Below are 17,197 nucleotides of genomic sequence, written 5' to 3' on the forward strand. Positions count from 1 at the left end.
TTTCACAGCCGAGCAAGGTAATGCTCAAAATCCTAAGCTAGAATTCGGCAGTACATGAACTGAGAACTTCCAGATACAAGCTGGGTTTAGAAAAGGTAGATGAACCGGAGATCAAATTGCCTATGTTTGTTGAATCACAAAGAAAGCAAGGGAATTCCAGAAAAATATAAACTTCTGCTTCATAAACTATGACAAAGCCTTTGACTGTGTGGATCACAACAAAGTGTGGAATATTCTTAAAGAGATGGGAATACCAGACCACCTGGCCTGCCTCCTGAGAAACCTGTATGCAGCTCAGGAAGCAGCAGTTAGAACCAGACATGGAAGGGTGGACTGGTCCAAGACTGGCAAGGGAGCATGTTAAGGCTACATGTTGTCCCCGCTCATTTAACTTATGCAGAGTACATCATGCAAAATGCTGGGCTGGATGAATCACAAGCTGGAATCAAGATCGCCAGGAGAAGTATCAGCAACCTCAGATGATACCATCCTAATGACAGAAGGTGAAGATGAAACAAAGAGCCTCTTGATGAAGGTGAATGAGGAGAGTGAAAAGCCTGGCTTAACACTCAACATTCAAAAAAATTAAGATCATAGCATCTGGTTCCATCACTTCCTGGCAAATAGAAGAGGAAAAAGTGGAAGCAGTGACAGATTTTCTTTCCTTTGGCTCCAAAATCACTGCAGACAGTGATTGTAACAAAGAAATTAAAGAATGTCTGTTCCTTGAAAAGAAAGGTATGAGAAATCTAGACAGCATATTAAAAAGCAGAGAGATTACTTTGCCAACAATGGTCTGTCTAGTCAAAGCTATGGTTTTTCCTGTGTTCATGTACGGGTGTGAGAGTTTGGCCATAAAGAAGGCTGAACACTGAAGAATTGATACTTTTGAAAACTGTGGTACTGGAGAAGGCTCTTGAGAATCCCTTGGACTGCAAGGAGATCAAACCAGTCAACCCTAAAAGAAATCAACCCTGAATATTCATTGGAAGGACTAATGATGAAGTTGAAGCTCCAATTCTTTGGCCACATGATGCACAGAGCTGACTCAATGGAAAAGACCCTGATTCTGGGAAAGACTGAGGGCAGGAAGAGAAGAGAGAATAGACAATGAGATGTTTAGATAGCATCACTGACTCAATGGACATTTCCAGGAGATAGTGGAGGATAGAGGAGTCTGGTGTGCTGCTGTCCACGGGGTCACAGAGACTTGTACACCACTTAGCAACTGAACAACCACAACAGGACCCTGCAGGCATGCCTCTGAGGTATTCCTGGCTTGATTCCAGACTACCATAGTAAAGAGAACTGGCAATAAAGAGAGTCACACAAATTTTTTGGTTCCCCAGTGCATATAAACATGTTTACACTACACTGTATTCTATTCAGTGTGCTATATATTCTGTCTAAAAAATGTACATACTTTAACTTAAAAGCATTTTATTGCTGAAAAATGCTAGCTGTCATCTGACAACCCATAGTTGCTCCAAACCTTCAGTTTGCAAAAAGTGCAGCATCTGCAAAGCATAAAGAAATGATATCTGTTTGTACATGTATATGTATATACTAAAATATGTATAGTTAATGTACATAAAAGATGTATATGTAATTAAAGTATATGTGTAAAGGTTCATTGTTGATGTAAAATCAATGTATCTAGTTGTCTTGTAGTAATATTTGCTAATCTGTCACCCCTTGCTGTCTGTGTATGCTCTCCACATTCTAATAACCTCTTGATATATGGATATACTCAAACTGTAGTAGGGACCATCCTCATGACCTCATTTAATCTTAATTGCCTCTTTAATGCCCCCCCATAAAATGCAGTCACATTCTGGGGTCCTGGGGATCCGGGTTCAACATATGAATTTGAAAGAGGGGAGATGTATTCACCTCTTCACATTTTTCACCACCATTTAGCCACTTCCTAGTGGCTAAAACAGTGTCTGGAATACAATAAATGCTCAGTTATATTTGATGAGATATTTAAGGAAAGAAACATATGTACATGTATTATTTTACATGACTCAAGATGGGGAATGTTTTATTTACCAGTAATTATTGAAGGGAGACCACAGTATTTGTTTGGGAAAAATGATATTTTGTTAAACTACTTGGAACAGAAAATGAGACTTTAAGGCCATATCTAATCTATGACTGGTCTTCCCGCGTGGCTCCATGGTAAAGAATCCACCTGCCAATGCAGGAGACACATTCAATCCCTCGATTGGGAAGATCCCCTGGAGGAGGAAATAGAAACTGTTTCCAATGATTTTGCCTGGAAAATCCTATGGACAGAGGAGCCTGGTGGGCTACAGTCCAGGGGATGGAAAAAGAGTCAGACATGACTTACAGACTAAACAACAACAATGTCTGGTGCTGGCTAGATCATTTCACAGGAGAGAAAAAAATGCAGAGAGAAATTGGGAAGAGGAGAAAAAAGAGAGGGGTAAGGAGAAGGTGGTGAAGGGTTCTGTGAGATGAGAAACTCTTACCTTGTTCTGATCTCACTTTCATATGAAAATCATGAAGTGATTGATGTAGGTAGGCATCCCATGGAAAGAAACATTTTTAAAATGATTATTCTTGGTGTAGATTGATGAGGAGGGAAAACAGTTGGCAGAAGAAGGAGAAAGAGCAAATCATGAGTGTGTTATTTCATGAATGTGTTATTTAAATGGGTGGTTCCCACAGATCGCAGGAAGTCAGTGAGTGGTTGTGAGCAGGGCAAGAAAGTGAGGAAGAGGTTTGGGGAGATGGCTGAGGGTCTGCTGTCTTTCCAGGGGCAGGGGTACAACATGGACACCCTCCAAGCTTAACACATTCTTCTCCCCTCACCCCATGTCTCCCCACTTTACTGGTCATGTGAACCTGGAAAAGTCGCCTAGCCTTCCCTCTAACCCTCTAAAGATTTGGCAAAGAAATAGAGAAATAAGAGCCCTCAGTCAGACGGGCGCGGAGACGCTTCTGGAAGTAACATCGTGATGGCTGCCCAAGAAGAACCCCAAGTTCAGTTCAAACTTGTTTTGGTTGGTGATGGTGGTACTGGAAAAACTACATTCGTGAAGCGTCATCTGACTGGTGAATTTGAGAAGAAGTATGTAGCTACGTTGGGTGTTGAAGTCCATCCTCTCGTGTTCCATACCAACAGAGGACCTATTAAGTTCAATGTATGGGATACAGCTGGTCAGGAGAAATTTGGTGGACTGAGAGATGGCTATTATATACAAGCTCAGTGTGCCATTATCATGTTCGACGTAACATCAAGAGTTACTTACAAGAACGTGCCTAACTGGCATAGAGATCTGGTATGAGTGGGTGAGAACATCCCAATTGTGTTGTGTGGCAACAAAGTGGACATTAAGGACAGAAAGGTTAAGGCAAAGTCAATTGTCTTCCACTGAAAGAAGAATCTTCAGTACTATGACATTTCTGCCAAAAGTAACTACAACTTTGAAAAGCCCTTCCTCTGGCTTGCTAGAAAATTGATTGGAGACCCTAACTTGGAGATTGTCGCCATGTCTGCTCTTGTCCTGCCAGAGGTGGTCGTGGACCCAGGCTTGGCAGCACAGTACGAGCACGATTTAGAGGTTGCTCAGACAACTGCTCTCCCAGATGAAGATGATGACCTGTGAGAAAGTGAAGCTGGGGCCCAGCGTCGGAAGTCTAGTTTTATAGGCAAATGTCCTGTGATGTCAGTGGTGTAGCGTGTTTGCCACTTTATTATATAGCTAAGCAGAGCATGTGCTTAATCTTTGGATGATGAAGGATATGGATGGACTTTGGAATGAATGTGGCAGTTTAAAAAAAAAAAAAAAACCTTCATTTTTTGGACCTGCATATTTAGGTGTTTTGGAACACAGTTGTTTCCTCCTTGAGTTTCAAATATAAGACTGCTATAGTCACATGACAATATTGAGAGGTGGAATCATGTTTGTTACTGTCATTCCCATTCCTTTTCGTTTAGATCAGAATAAAACTGTATTTCAAATATCTAAAAAAAAAAAAAAGGAAAAGAAATAGAGAAATAAGACACAGGATGAGTCCTTACATAACCTAGCTAAGATGGGAATTTCAGAGCTAGGGTGTTTGGCTCTGTTGATGGAAAATTAAATAACAGTTAAAGTAAGAAAATGCACTGGGAAGACCCAGAGGGATAGGGTAGAGAGGGAGGTGGGAGGGGGGATCGAATGGGGAATACATGTAAATCCATGGCTGATTCATGTCAATGTATGACAAAAACCATTACAATATTGTAAAGTAATTAGCCTCCAACTAATAAAAATAAAAGGGGGAAAAAAAGTGCATTTTGATTATTTATGTAACATTCAGATTTTTAAGATAACATCTGGAATTGTGACTGATAAATTACCAGGACATATCAGATTTTTAGGAATTTCATAAAATTTTTAGAACACATATTAATAACATTTATCTTTCCGATACAACCTAAGAAGGTTTATCATCACTTGTTTGACAATGCATGTGTTCTCAGACACTTCAATTGTGTCCGACTCTTTGAGACCCAACAAATTATAGCCCGACAGGCTCCTCATTCCATGTGATTCTCCTGGCAAGGATACTGGAATGGGTTGCCCTGCCCTCTTCCAGGGGATCTGCTGATGGTACCCATATAATTATACCTGCCTGTATGCCTAAGTGTAATGAGGTCAGTATCATTCTTTGAGATGTTTTAGGAGCTCTCTGAAAAATCCCCAGAATAGCCAGAGGTCAAAAAAATGTTTCATTTAGGGCTTCTTTGGTGGCTCAGTGGTAAATCTGCCTGCCAAGGCAGGAGACATGGATTCTGACCCGGGCAGGTCCTCGTGTGTGACAGAGAACTTGCAGAAGGCCAGCTTCCCTGCAGGGAGGTTCAGGCACTCCAAAAAAAACAATTCTGGTCAAAGCAAAGATGGAGGTGACAGAATCTTTCCACTCCCCCACGTAAGGAAACATCCCCCCCACAGAAAAGGGGAGTGATGAGTGAGTGCTCAGCTACCCTCGTTCTGCAGGACATCGCAGGAGACACCTGAGAAGGACATCTACAGCAGCCCCAGAGCCCTGAGACGGGACCTCCATGAGGAGGGAGAGGAAGAATATTTGGAAAGACCCAGATAAACATGTCAAAGGGCATGAAAGGAATTGCTTTTCTCAGGGAGTCCAGTCGCATGCCTCTGGGAGCACCACACCGGGGGATCTCTCTGCTGCATCCACAGGCACCCTCAGTACCCCAAGTGCTGGACCCACACCTCCCCCCACTCTTCGGGGGCTCCTTGTGGGACCCTCCCCCGGCAATGTCCTGGGGAGCTCAGGTAGACCAAAAGCATGCTCAGAAAACCAGTCCCTACTCTGGGCGAGGGCGCCCGCAGACTGGAGCTCTAGAGCCACCTTCTGGAAATCCAGAGACAGGTTTCCAGGAGGCGGCCTGGTGGGTTCTCAGAGCAGAGAGACAGAAAATCTTAAGAATTCTCCCACAGGGCCTCCCTGGGGTTCAGTGGTTAAGAATCCGCCTGCCAAGGCAGAGGACCCAGGTTCAGTCCCCGGTCTGGGAGGACCTCATATGCCTTGAGGCAACTAAGCCCACGTGCTGCAACTACTGCAGCCTTTGCTCTGCAACAAGAGAGGCCACCACAATGAGAAGCCCATGCACTGCAACTAAGGGAAGACTGTGCAGTAACCAAGATCCAGGGCAGACATATTTAATCAATCAATTAATTTAAAATTATTAAAAACTATTATCCAACAAGAGGGAGCAGAAAGAGTCAAATAAGTATACTGATACAGAGAAAATCCCAGAAAATAACTTTAAAGATAACCACTAAAGATTGAAGGAGGTGTCTAATACAAATACAAAAGCATAGTATAAAATTATAGTCACACTTTTACTCACCTTCATCTTCTTGGAAACAGCCTCTCCACTAAGGAATTCATTACCACTTCAATTTCCAGAATTTTTTGCTTTGAGTCAGAGAGAGAAACTCAGAGAAGGCTTCTTTCTATTTCCATTGCATCTCAGATGTTTTCCCTTTAAAAAAATCTTCCTAACAGCTCTGGGTTCAAGAGCATCCCCACACAACCAACTAAAACTCGCCACAACACCTTAAACTGCTTCATTCCTTTTGTAGAGTTGGCTTTTCAAGGATAGACACATATATCAATGGGATAGAATTGACAGCCCTGAGACAAATGCTTACATTTATGGTTCATCTTACCCACGGGAACCAAGACAATACAATGGGTAAAATATAATCTGATCGACAATAGTTCCCAGACAAGTATACATCCACATGCAAATAAATAAACCTGGACCACTACTTCACAGTAAAAAAAAGAAAAAAAAGTTAATGGAAGCTTCAACTACGACATGTAAACCCCACACTGGCAGTCTCTGGCCAGTATTTTAGCAAGTGTGTCAATTGTTATATGTCAGAATCTTGTCCACTCACGAACCCCTCGCTAACTTGCTCAGCCCTCCCCTCCGACTCCCGATTTTCTCCTTCTGTGAGACGTGGTGCTTTTGACCTCTTACAGCATTTTTCCCTTTCCTGCCTTGGTGCTCAGTCTCCCCAGAAAACAGACTCCTTGGGATCCTATTCCATCCCTTCGTGCAAGGCTGGCTGCAGACACGATATTTGTTCAATGCTCTTGTTGCTTGGAGTCACATCAGAGACTGTACACTTCCCTTCTCCTGGTTGGGGTCCAACTGTGCTTGGGGGTCCCCCACACTGGAGTGTCTCAGGTCAGGTGCAGGCTGTGGGGAATTGAGTCGTGTAAGAGGACCAGGCGGGAGAAGGAATGTGAGTGGGTCCCCAGTTCTATTTAGGGTCCTTGATGATCAATGAATTCAAGTGTCCCTGGAAATAATCAAGAAACACAATAGAGATGGAAAGGTTTTATTTGACTCACACTGAGGACTATAGCTTAAGAGGCAGCCTCTCCGAGAGCTCTGAGGAACTGCTCTGCTGAAGCATCGTTTCCAGCACAGTCTTACACCTCATGCAAACAAAACTCACACATCAACACAACAAGGTGTATTCCTTCAAGGTTTCAAAAGAGACAGACTTAATACATAGACAGTGAGACTGCAGGACTCTGGTTTCTGGGAAGGAAAACTTACCTTCCAGGGAGTGTTAACCCAGACAACATGAAAAAGGATTTGCTCATTCTAATCTTCAAAACAGATTTTCTTTACTTCAATGGTTAAAGCAGATGAGCTGTGAGGGTCTGACAGGCTATCTTAGCTTGCACACAGTCCAGGCTAAACCATGGATGAGCCAGAATGACTTCCCCATTCCTCAATATGTGAACATCTTCCCCATCACAGTTCAGTTCAGTTCATTTCACTTCAGTCGCTCAGTCGTGTCCGACTCTTTACAACCCCATGAACTGCAGCTTGCCAGACCTCCCTGTCTATCACCAACTCGTAGAGTCCACCCCATCCCATGTCCATTGAGTTGGTGATGCCATCCAACCATCTCATCCTCTATCATCCCCGTCTCCTCCTGCCCTCAATCTTTTCCAGCATCAGGGCCTTTTCAAATGAGTCAGATCTTCGCATCAGGTGGCCAAAGTATTGGAGTTTCAGCTTCATCATCAGTCCTTCCAATGAACACCCAGGACTGATCTTCTTTAAGAACAAGCAGATAAAAATCTTAGAACCATATGATCCAGCAATTCTACCTCTGAGGATATACCCAGAAGAATGGAAATCATACCCTGGAAGAGATATTTGTACACTCATGTTCATAGCAGCTTTAGTCATAATATTTAAATCATGAAAGTAACCCGAATATCCATTGACGAAAGAATAGGTAAACCAAATATGGTATATGTCAATAATAAAGTATTATTCAGCATTTAAAAAGAAAGGAAGGGACTTTCCTGGTGGTCTAGTGGTTAAGAATCTTCCTAGCTGCATAAGGAAACTGTGGTACATATACACCATGGAATATTACTCAGCCGTTAAAAAGAATTCATTTGAATCAATTCTAATGAGATGGATGAAACTGGAGCCCATTGTACAGAGTGAAGTAAGCCAGAAAGATAATTACAGCATACTAACACATATATATGGAATTTAGAAAGATGGTAATGATAACCCTATCCGAAAAACAGAAAAAGAGACACAGATGTACAGAACAGACTTTTGGATTCTGTGGGAGAAGGCGAGGTTGGGATGTTTTGAGAGAACAGCATGTATATTATCTATAGGGAAACAGATCACCAACCCATGTGGAATGCATGAGACAAGTTCTCAGGCCTGATGTACTGGGAAGACCCAGAGGAATCGGGTGGAGAGTGAGGTGGGAGGGGGGATCGGGAGGGGAAATACATGTAGCCCCATGGCTGATTAATGTCAATGTATGACAAAACCCACTGCAATGTTCTGAAGTAATTAGTCTCCAACTAATAAAAATAAATGGAAAAAAAAAAAAAAGAATCTTCCTGGCAATGCAGCATATGTGGGTTCAATCCCTAGTCAGGGAACAAAGATCCCACATGCCCCAGAGCAAGTCTGAGACCTGCAACTAAATAAAGGTTGCCAGCTGCAATAAAGACTCAGCACATCCAAAATTTTTTAAAATGCTTCTAAAAAGGAAATATAAGCTACTATGCAAATGACCTGGTGGACACTGTGGTAAGTAAAAGAAATGTGACAAGAAATAACAAATGCTATATGATCCCATTTACATGAATTAAGTGGTCATATTCATGGAGACAGAAAATAGTGCGGTGATTGACAGGAACTGGAAAAGAAGAAAGCGGAAATTTTGTTGCATGGGTAGAGTTTCAGTTTTGCCAGATGAAAAAAGTCCCGGAGTTTGGTTACACAAAATGTGAATGAACTTCACATGACCAAACTGCACACTTAAAGATGGCTAAAATGGTAAATGTAATGCAATATGTATTTTAAGATAAAAGAAATTCAGAACTCCCCCCAAGGGTAACCAGAGAAGAGTCAAGAGCTGATAGCAACACGGCAGATGCTTCCCGCCCACCCAGCCCCATCCCCACCCCAACAACCCAGGGGTTCAGGGCTGTCATCTGTGCTCAGGACTCCCTGCTATGTTCTTGGAGATGTCTCAGCTTCAGTCCTGCAAGGTTAACCTCAGCCTTCCTGACTGACCCAGTGCTCCAGGCTCTGCTCCAAGGATCCAGTAAGTTTTGGGTCACCTTCTCCTGTAGGAGACTGGGTGCTGAGTTCAAATCCTCCCAAAGAGACCTCTGCAATCGCAGAGTGCAGTGGGGTCAGTCCAGCTCCAGCCTGAGGGTGGAGAGGCCTGTTTTTTAGTTGAAAGGAGAAGGAGCTGAGAACTATGTGTTTGTGAGAGAAAGGGTGGGGGTGGCGGTGGGGATTTGGATCAAGTCTGGAGGTTGGGAGACGCTTTTTAGTCTGATGTTCAAACATTATGAAAGAATACCTTTAGGATAGGGGGATGGGGTAGTTAGGGAGTTTGGGTTGGACATGCACACACTGCTATACTTAAAATGGATAACCAACAAGGACATACTGTAGACACAGGGAACTCTGCTCAATGTTATATGGCAGTGTGGATGGGAAGGGAGTTTGGGAGAGAATGGATACATGTATATGTGTATATGTATATATATGCTTGGTGAGTCCTTTTTCAGTCCACCTGAAACTATCACATTATTACTTAATAATCTGTTTATAAGTTTTAGATAACTTTTTCAAATATACATTTTATATAAACTTTTTCTAAATCTGCCTGGGTACATATACCCAGGCAGGCTGAGGTGTGACAGCCTCCTAAGAATTGGGTCCCTAAGCAGGTCGAGGCATGTCGACTTCCTGGGACCCCTGGACTGTCAGACCTCAGAGGACGTCGAGATATGAGAACCTCCCAGGGACCATACACCTAGGCAGGTCGTGGCAGGTCGACCTCATGGGAGCTCCAGACTGGAGTTGGGTGCCCCAAAGGTCTCCAGAGTGAACAGTGCTGGGTAAAAAGACCCTGATGCTGGGAGGGACTGGCGGCAGGAGGAGAAGGGGACAGCAGAGGATGAGATGGCTGGATGGCATCACCGACTCGATGGACATGAGTTTGAGTAAATTCCAGGAGTTGGTGATGGACAGGGAGGCCTGGCATGCTGGGATTCATGGGGTCGCAAAGAGTCGGACAAAACTGAGAGACTGAACTGAACTGAAGTCTTAACCTACTACTGGTTTGTCCACCATGGATGGGAATATACACCATGATGTAAAGCAAGCCAAGCCAGTGCCCTGAGACTGAGAACCTGGTGAAAGAGCCATCAGCCTTATTTTCTTATTGCTGATAGTCCTCCCAGGAGCAGATTAGGGTGTCTCCAGTGGTAAACATTTCATTGTCATAGACCCACTTTAGGTAATAGCAGAAGTAATGACAAAGGAGTGGGTTATCTGGTCCTGTTAGGGACATTAAGAGTATTCTAGGGGGCAGAGTCCTGGTTGTAGGAGTTAGTAAGTGCCTTAAAAACAAATTGATAAATGGCAGTAGACCAGATGCTCCATAAAGTGGAGTGGAGATGTGATCTGGGGGTATGATTGTAAGGAGAAGGGTGGCAAGGGTTTGGGCCCAAATGGCCTGCAGCGCTAACTCGCAACGAGGCAAACATTATCCCTGGAAGCCCAGTTGCTCTTGGAGGGATGCCACCAACAGATGGACTTCGAACAGGCATTGTGTGCCTGTCGCCTGCCCTAGCAGGTTCCCTGGGAGATGCTCTGGTTGCACATGTGGTGGGAAACATGGAAGATGAAGGCCTGAATATCTAGAGGGATCGGATATTATACAGTATTTCCCTCCCAAGGGCCAGCTATTCTCTAGTTGTCCCTCCAGAAGGTTGTAGAGGCAACATTGTGGACCCAGATGGGGCTCGGGAAAAGAGCATAAAACAGGAGGAAAGGGAGCAGGGCACATCTTTTGAAAGAATGACATAGTCCAGTTCAGTTCAGTTCAGTCACTTAGTCGTGTCTGAGTCTACAACACCATGGACTGCAACACCTCAGTCCTTCCTGTTCATCACCAACTCCTGGAGTTTACTCAAATTCATGTCCATTGAGTTGGTAATGCCATCCAACCATCTCACCCTCTGTCATCCCCTTCTCCTGCCTTCAACCTTTCCCAGCACCAGGGTCTCGTCAAATGACTCAGTTCTTCACATGACGTGGCCAAAGGATTGGAGTTTCAGCTTCAATATCAGTCCTTCCAATGAATACCCAGGACCGGTCTCCTTTACGATGGACTGCTTGGATATCCTTGCAGTCCAAGGGACTCTCAAGAGTCTTCTCCAACACCATTCAAAAGCATCAATTCTTGAACATTCAGTTTTCTTTATAGTCCAACTCTCACAACCATACATGACTGCTGGAAAAACCATAGCTTTGAGTAGATGGACCTCTGTTGACATAGTAATATCTCTGCTTTTTAATATGCTTTACTTCCAAGGAGAAAGCTTCCTTTTATTTCATGGCTGCAGTCACCTTCTGCAGTGATTTTGGAGACCCCAAAAAAAATAGTATGCCACTGTTTCCACTGTTTCCCCATCTATTTGCCATGAAGTGATGGGACCAGATGCCATGATCTTACTTTTCTGAATGTTGGGTTTTAAACCAACATTTTCACTATCCTCTTTCATTTTCATCAAGAGGCTCTTTAGTTTTTCACTTTCTGCCATAATGGTGGTGTCATTTGAATATCTGAGGTTATTAACATTTCTCCCAACAATCTTGATTTCAGCTTGTGCTTCATCCAGCCCAGCATTTCTCGTGATGTACTCCACATATAAGTTAAATAAACAGGGTGACAATATAAAGCCTTGATGTACTCCTTTCCTGATTTGGAACCAGTCTGCTGTTCCATGTCCAGTTCTAGCTGTTGCTTCCTCACCTGCACAGATTTCTCAAGAGGCAGGTCAGGTGGTCTGTTATTCCCATCACTTTCAGAATTTGTCATAGTTTGCTGTCATCCACACAGTCAAAGGGGTTGGCATAATCAATAAAGCAGAAATAGATGTTTTTCTGGAACTCTCTTGCTTTTTTGATGATCCAATGGATGTTGGCAATTTGATCTCTGATTCCTCTACCTTTTCTAAATCCAGCTGGAACATCTGGAAGTTCACGGTTCTCGTATTTTTGAAGCCTGGATTGGAGAATACTGAGCATTACTTCAGTAGTGTGTGAGATGAGTGCAATGGTGAGGCAGTTTCAGCATTCTTTCTCATTGCCTTTCTTTGGGATTAGAATAAAACCTGACCTTTTCCAGTCCTGTGGCCACTGCTGAATTTTCCAAATTTGCTGGCATATTGAGTGCAGCACTTTCACAGCATCATCTTCCAGGATTTGAAATAGCTCAACTGGAATTCCATCACCTCCACTAGCTTTGTTTGTAGGGATGCTTCCTAAGGCCCACTTGAGTTCACATTCCAGGATGTCTGGCTCTAGGTGAGTGGTCACACCATCGTGATTATCTGGGTCGTGAAGATCTTTTTTGTATAGTTCTTCTGTGTATTTTTGCCACCTCTTCTTAATATCTTCTGTTTCTGTTAGGTCCATAGCATTTCTGTCTTTTGTTATTCCCATCTTTACATGAAATATTCCCTTGGTATCTCTAATTTTCCTGCAGAGATCTCTATCTTTCCCACTTTATTCTTTTCCGCTATTTCTTTGCACTGATCACTGAGGAAGGTTTTCTTGTCTCTCCTTGCTATCCTTTGGAACTCTGCATTCAAATGGGTATAGCTTTCCTCTTCTCCTTTGCTTTTCACTTTTCTTTTCATAGCTATCTGTAAGGCCTCCTCAGACAGCCATTTTGCCTTTTTGCACTTCTTATTCTTGGGAATGGTCTTGATTCCTGTCTCCTGTACAATGTCATGAACCTCCATCCATAGTTCATCAGGCACTCTGTCTATCAGATCTAATCCCTTGAATCTATTTCTCACTTCCACTGTATAATTGTTAGAGATTTAATTTAGGTCATACCTGAATGGTCTACTGGTTTTCCCTACTTTCTTCAATTTCAGTCTGAATTTGGCAATAAGGAGTTCATGATCTGAGCCACAGTCAGCTCCCAGCCTTGCTTTTGCTGATTGTATAGAGCTTCTCCGTCTTTGGCTGCAAAGAATATAACCAATATGATTTCAGCATTGACCAACTGGTGATATTATTGTGTAGAGTCTTCTCTTGTATTATTGGAAGAGGGTGTTTGCTATGACCAGTGCGTTCTCTTGGCAGAACTCTATTAGCCTTTGCTCTGCTTCATTCTGTACTCTAAGCCCAAATTTGCCTGTGACTCCCACTCATTAGCATATGAAATCAACCAGCTCCGCAAAAACTAACCACTCCACATTCCAAGGCTTCCCTCACCCTCTGTGATGGCCCACACCTGTGGAGTGTACTTCTCTCTGAATCCGGACAAACCCACCTCTTACTTATCACTGTGTCTCTCACTGAATCTTTTACAGTGAGACATCAAGAGCCTGAGCTTCATTAGGTCATGAAGCCAGGCACCATGTGTTTTGGCCAGGCTCAAGTCCCAGTCGGATACAACTGAGTGACTAGGCATAGCATAGAGTCCCTGCCATGTGGGTTTGAGTCCCAATCTTAGATAAATGGTTTGAAGCAAAACTTTCAGAAATGGAAAGATGATGACCTGCCCAATACTTTGTAAGCAGTGGCATCAACGGAGACAGCAGGTGAAGAAAGAAAGGGAAAAGCAGTGGGGAAAATATGCTGAGGAATCCCTTTTATAACCTGCCAGAACATCTGCTAAATACCTGGCCTGTGCTCAGTTTTCATCGGCCTGATCCTGGCACATGGAAGCTTAAGGACAAAAGAATCCCCATCCTCTTGGGTCACAGCTACTGGGGCCCCGCAGGTAGTGGAGCCTTTGGTTCACACTGAGGAGTAGCCCCCGCTAGAGTACCTCAATTGCACCCACTGCCGCTTGCCTGGTCATCAGGGGTTTGAGGAAACAAGAAACAAGAGGCGGTAAAGGAATACAGATTTTGTTAGCCATATGTCCTTCCAGCCACAGGAGTGAGGACCTCTTACCTTAACCGGAGGTCTTCTTGAATGTGAGACTGAGCCACGTGAGCTTTCTGCCGAGTTTGTTTTTGCAGTCCTGGTTTCCAGCATGCTTGGCTTCTTGTCACTTCCCCTGTGCTGGGTTTTCTTCCCGTTCAGCTTGCACCACAGGAGCTTTCACCAAGGTGGGCTTCTGCTGTGGTTGGCCTCCACTCCACAGGGGTCGAGCCGAGGTTGTTTCAGCCAGGTTAAACCTGAGTCACGGCACCATATATGTCGGGGGAGTTTGTGATTTCCTCGTTTCTGTCTCATCGCGACAAAAATTTGAAGCGACAGATGGACCAATAATACAGACCTGTGTCAATTTCCTTGGGGAGACCAGTGTTACAGCACCACGCAATTTCTTCAGGCAGAACAGTGTTATACCTCCGTGTTACAGTTCAGTTTCATTTAGAAAGCAAAGAGAAATCCATCCTCGAGGCGTGACGGCAGACAGACCCAAAGGACGTGAAGAGAAGAGAAGCCCCTGGCTCAATTTTGGCTCCTCTTTTTATACATGTGTCTCCTCCCCTCTGAGCCTGCCCTTTGTAAATTTGGCTAGCCGGGAGGGATGTTTGTTTTACCTGAGGTTCTCACTCCAGTTCTTGGACCTTCCTTTGTTCTTTTTCCGGGGTTTTCCCTCCTTTGTCTTTTAGCCCGCACCACTCTGGACTCCTTTTTTCCTATTCTAGCTACCTAACAGTAAAGAATCTGTCAGCAATGCAAGAGACCTGATTGGATCCCTGTGTTGGAAAGACACCCTGGAGAAAGAATTGGAAACCCACTCCAGTATTCCTTTCTGGAGAATCCATCCCATGGACGGAGGAGCCTGACAAGATACAGTCCATGGGCTTGCAATGAGTCAGACATGACTGAGCAACTAACACACACAGGAGTATAATCATATTCTATGTGACTTAGGGCCCATCGTTTTGATCTCATATAATATTCATTATCTCTTTAAGACCCTACCACTGAAAGGTTGTTGCTGAACTGTGAAAGATGCCGGGAGTCTTGGCCTCTGGAGGAGAGGAATTCCATCCCAGGCCAGTGACGAGGCTTGATCACTCAGAGCCTTTTTGTGATAAAGGTTTATTAAAGTATAGAAGAAATAGAAAAACCTTCTGAAATAGACATCAGAAGGGGGCAGAAAGAGTGCCCCCTTACTAGTCTTTAGCAGGAAGTTATATAGCTACTAGTAGGTTGCTAATTAGAGAAAGGAAATGTCTCAAAACTCAAAGAGTGGTACCAGGCCCCTCACTCACAAAATGCATTTTGAGATAACTTTGGCACAGTGTGAGTCATTCTAGGCCATAAAGTGATTGACATGAATCTTGAAGAAAGGAAGCTTTCCAATCAAATATACACTTTCCTTAACATAGGAGAATAATTGTGTGAGAAAAACATACTGGTTTGCTGAGCCATTATCGGTTCTGAGTCTTAGTTGTAACTGACTTGAAGAAAGACAGAAATTAAGATTAATACATAGTTCATTAACATAGCATAAGAAAAACATTTCCATAAGAAAAATGCATTGGTTAGCTCAACGTTTGAGAAAAGTTAAGTTCAGGTGTAAACAGGTGTTGTCACAGAATTTTAAAAGAAACCTCCTTTGAAATTTGTATAGAGAAGGGGAAAAGAATCTGACACTTGTAGCTTGTTTTCTCCTGTCACTTAAGAAAGAGATTAAAAAAAAAAAAAAAAAAAAAGTCTGACACTTTCAGCCTCTTTCCTCCATTTGGAGACCCCTGGCCCTCCAGCCTGTTACCCTTTCACCACCAAATAGAGTCATATTCCAAGGTCCTAAGGTTTAGAACTTCAATATATGAATTTGAAAGTGGGGAAATACGTTCACTCCCATCACACTTTTGACTACTATTTGTTTTGTAGCACCTAAAACAGTGTCTGGAATACAATAAGTGCTCAGTTATATTTCATAACCTGCATAACAAAGAATCACACATACATGTAATAATTTACATGACCCAAGATGGGGAAATTTTTATTTACCAAAAATTATTAAAGCGAGACAACAGTATTTGATTGGGAAAAATAATATTGTTAAACTACTTGGAGTTAAAATTAGATTTTAATGCCATGTCAATGATTAGGCTTCCTTGGTGCCTCAACAGTAAAGAATCTGCCTGTCAGTGCAAGAAATGTGGGTTTGACCCCTGGGTTGGGACAATCTCCTAGAGGGGGAAATGGCAACCCACTTCAATATTACTGCCTGGATAGCTGTCCGTGCAGAATCCCATGGACATTGGAGCCTGGTGGGCTACAGTCCATGGGGATGTGAAAGAATCAGACATGACTTTGCGACTAAGTTACAGCAGTCTATGAATAAAGCACCTGCAGCGATAAGCCCACACAACGCAACTAGAGAGTGCACGACACCTAGAGCGTAGCCCCCACTCGCTGCAGCTGGAGAAAGACGGTGCCCAGCAACAGAGACCTACTGCAACCAAAAGCAAATCAGCTAATTACTGGGAGGAAGGAGGGCTGTGAGCTGGGTCCCCTTGTTTTACACTCTGTCTACTTTGGTGTCCTTGCTGATCAATGAATTCAACTGTCCAGGAAAATAATCAAGAAGCACAATAGAAATGGGAAAGGTGTATTTGACCCAAACTGAGGGCTATAGCTTGGGGGCACCCTCTCAGATAGCTCTGGGGAACTGCTCCATTGAAGCACAATCTTATACTTCATCCAAAGAAAGTATATACATTAACATGACAGGGTGTATTCCTTAAAGTTTCCAAAGAAACAGACTTAGTACATAGACAGTGAGACAGCAGGACCCTGGTGTCTGGGAAGGGACATTATCTTCCAGGGAGTGTTAACATGGATGCCATGAGAAGGGAGTTATACGTTCTTATCTTCATAACAGATGTGCTTTACCTCGGGGTTAAAGAATATGTGCTGTGAAAGCTGGACAGAGTGTCTTAGTTCACACACAATGCAGCCTGAACCATGGATAAGGCAAAATGCCTTCCCCGTTCCTCAATATGTGAGCATCTTCTCCATCACAGGATATAAAAATGTTAGAATATTATGATCCAGCAATTCTGCCTTTGAGGATATGCCCAGAATAATTGAAAGCACACTCTGGAAGAGATATTTCTACATCCTTGTCCA

General features: G+C 43.3%; 1 pseudogene; it reads left to right on the top strand.

Moving 5' to 3' along the window:
* The first annotated feature begins 2,942 nt into the window (after positions 1-2,942).
* On the top strand, positions 2,943-3,635 carry LOC136158928 (GTP-binding nuclear protein Ran-like; annotated as a pseudogene).
* Positions 3,636-17,197: the final 13,562 nt, after the last annotated feature.

Source organism: Muntiacus reevesi, chromosome 2, assembly GCF_963930625.1.
Source record: "Muntiacus reevesi chromosome 2, mMunRee1.1, whole genome shotgun sequence".
In the NCBI taxonomy this organism is placed as follows: Eukaryota; Metazoa; Chordata; class Mammalia; order Artiodactyla; family Cervidae; genus Muntiacus; species Muntiacus reevesi.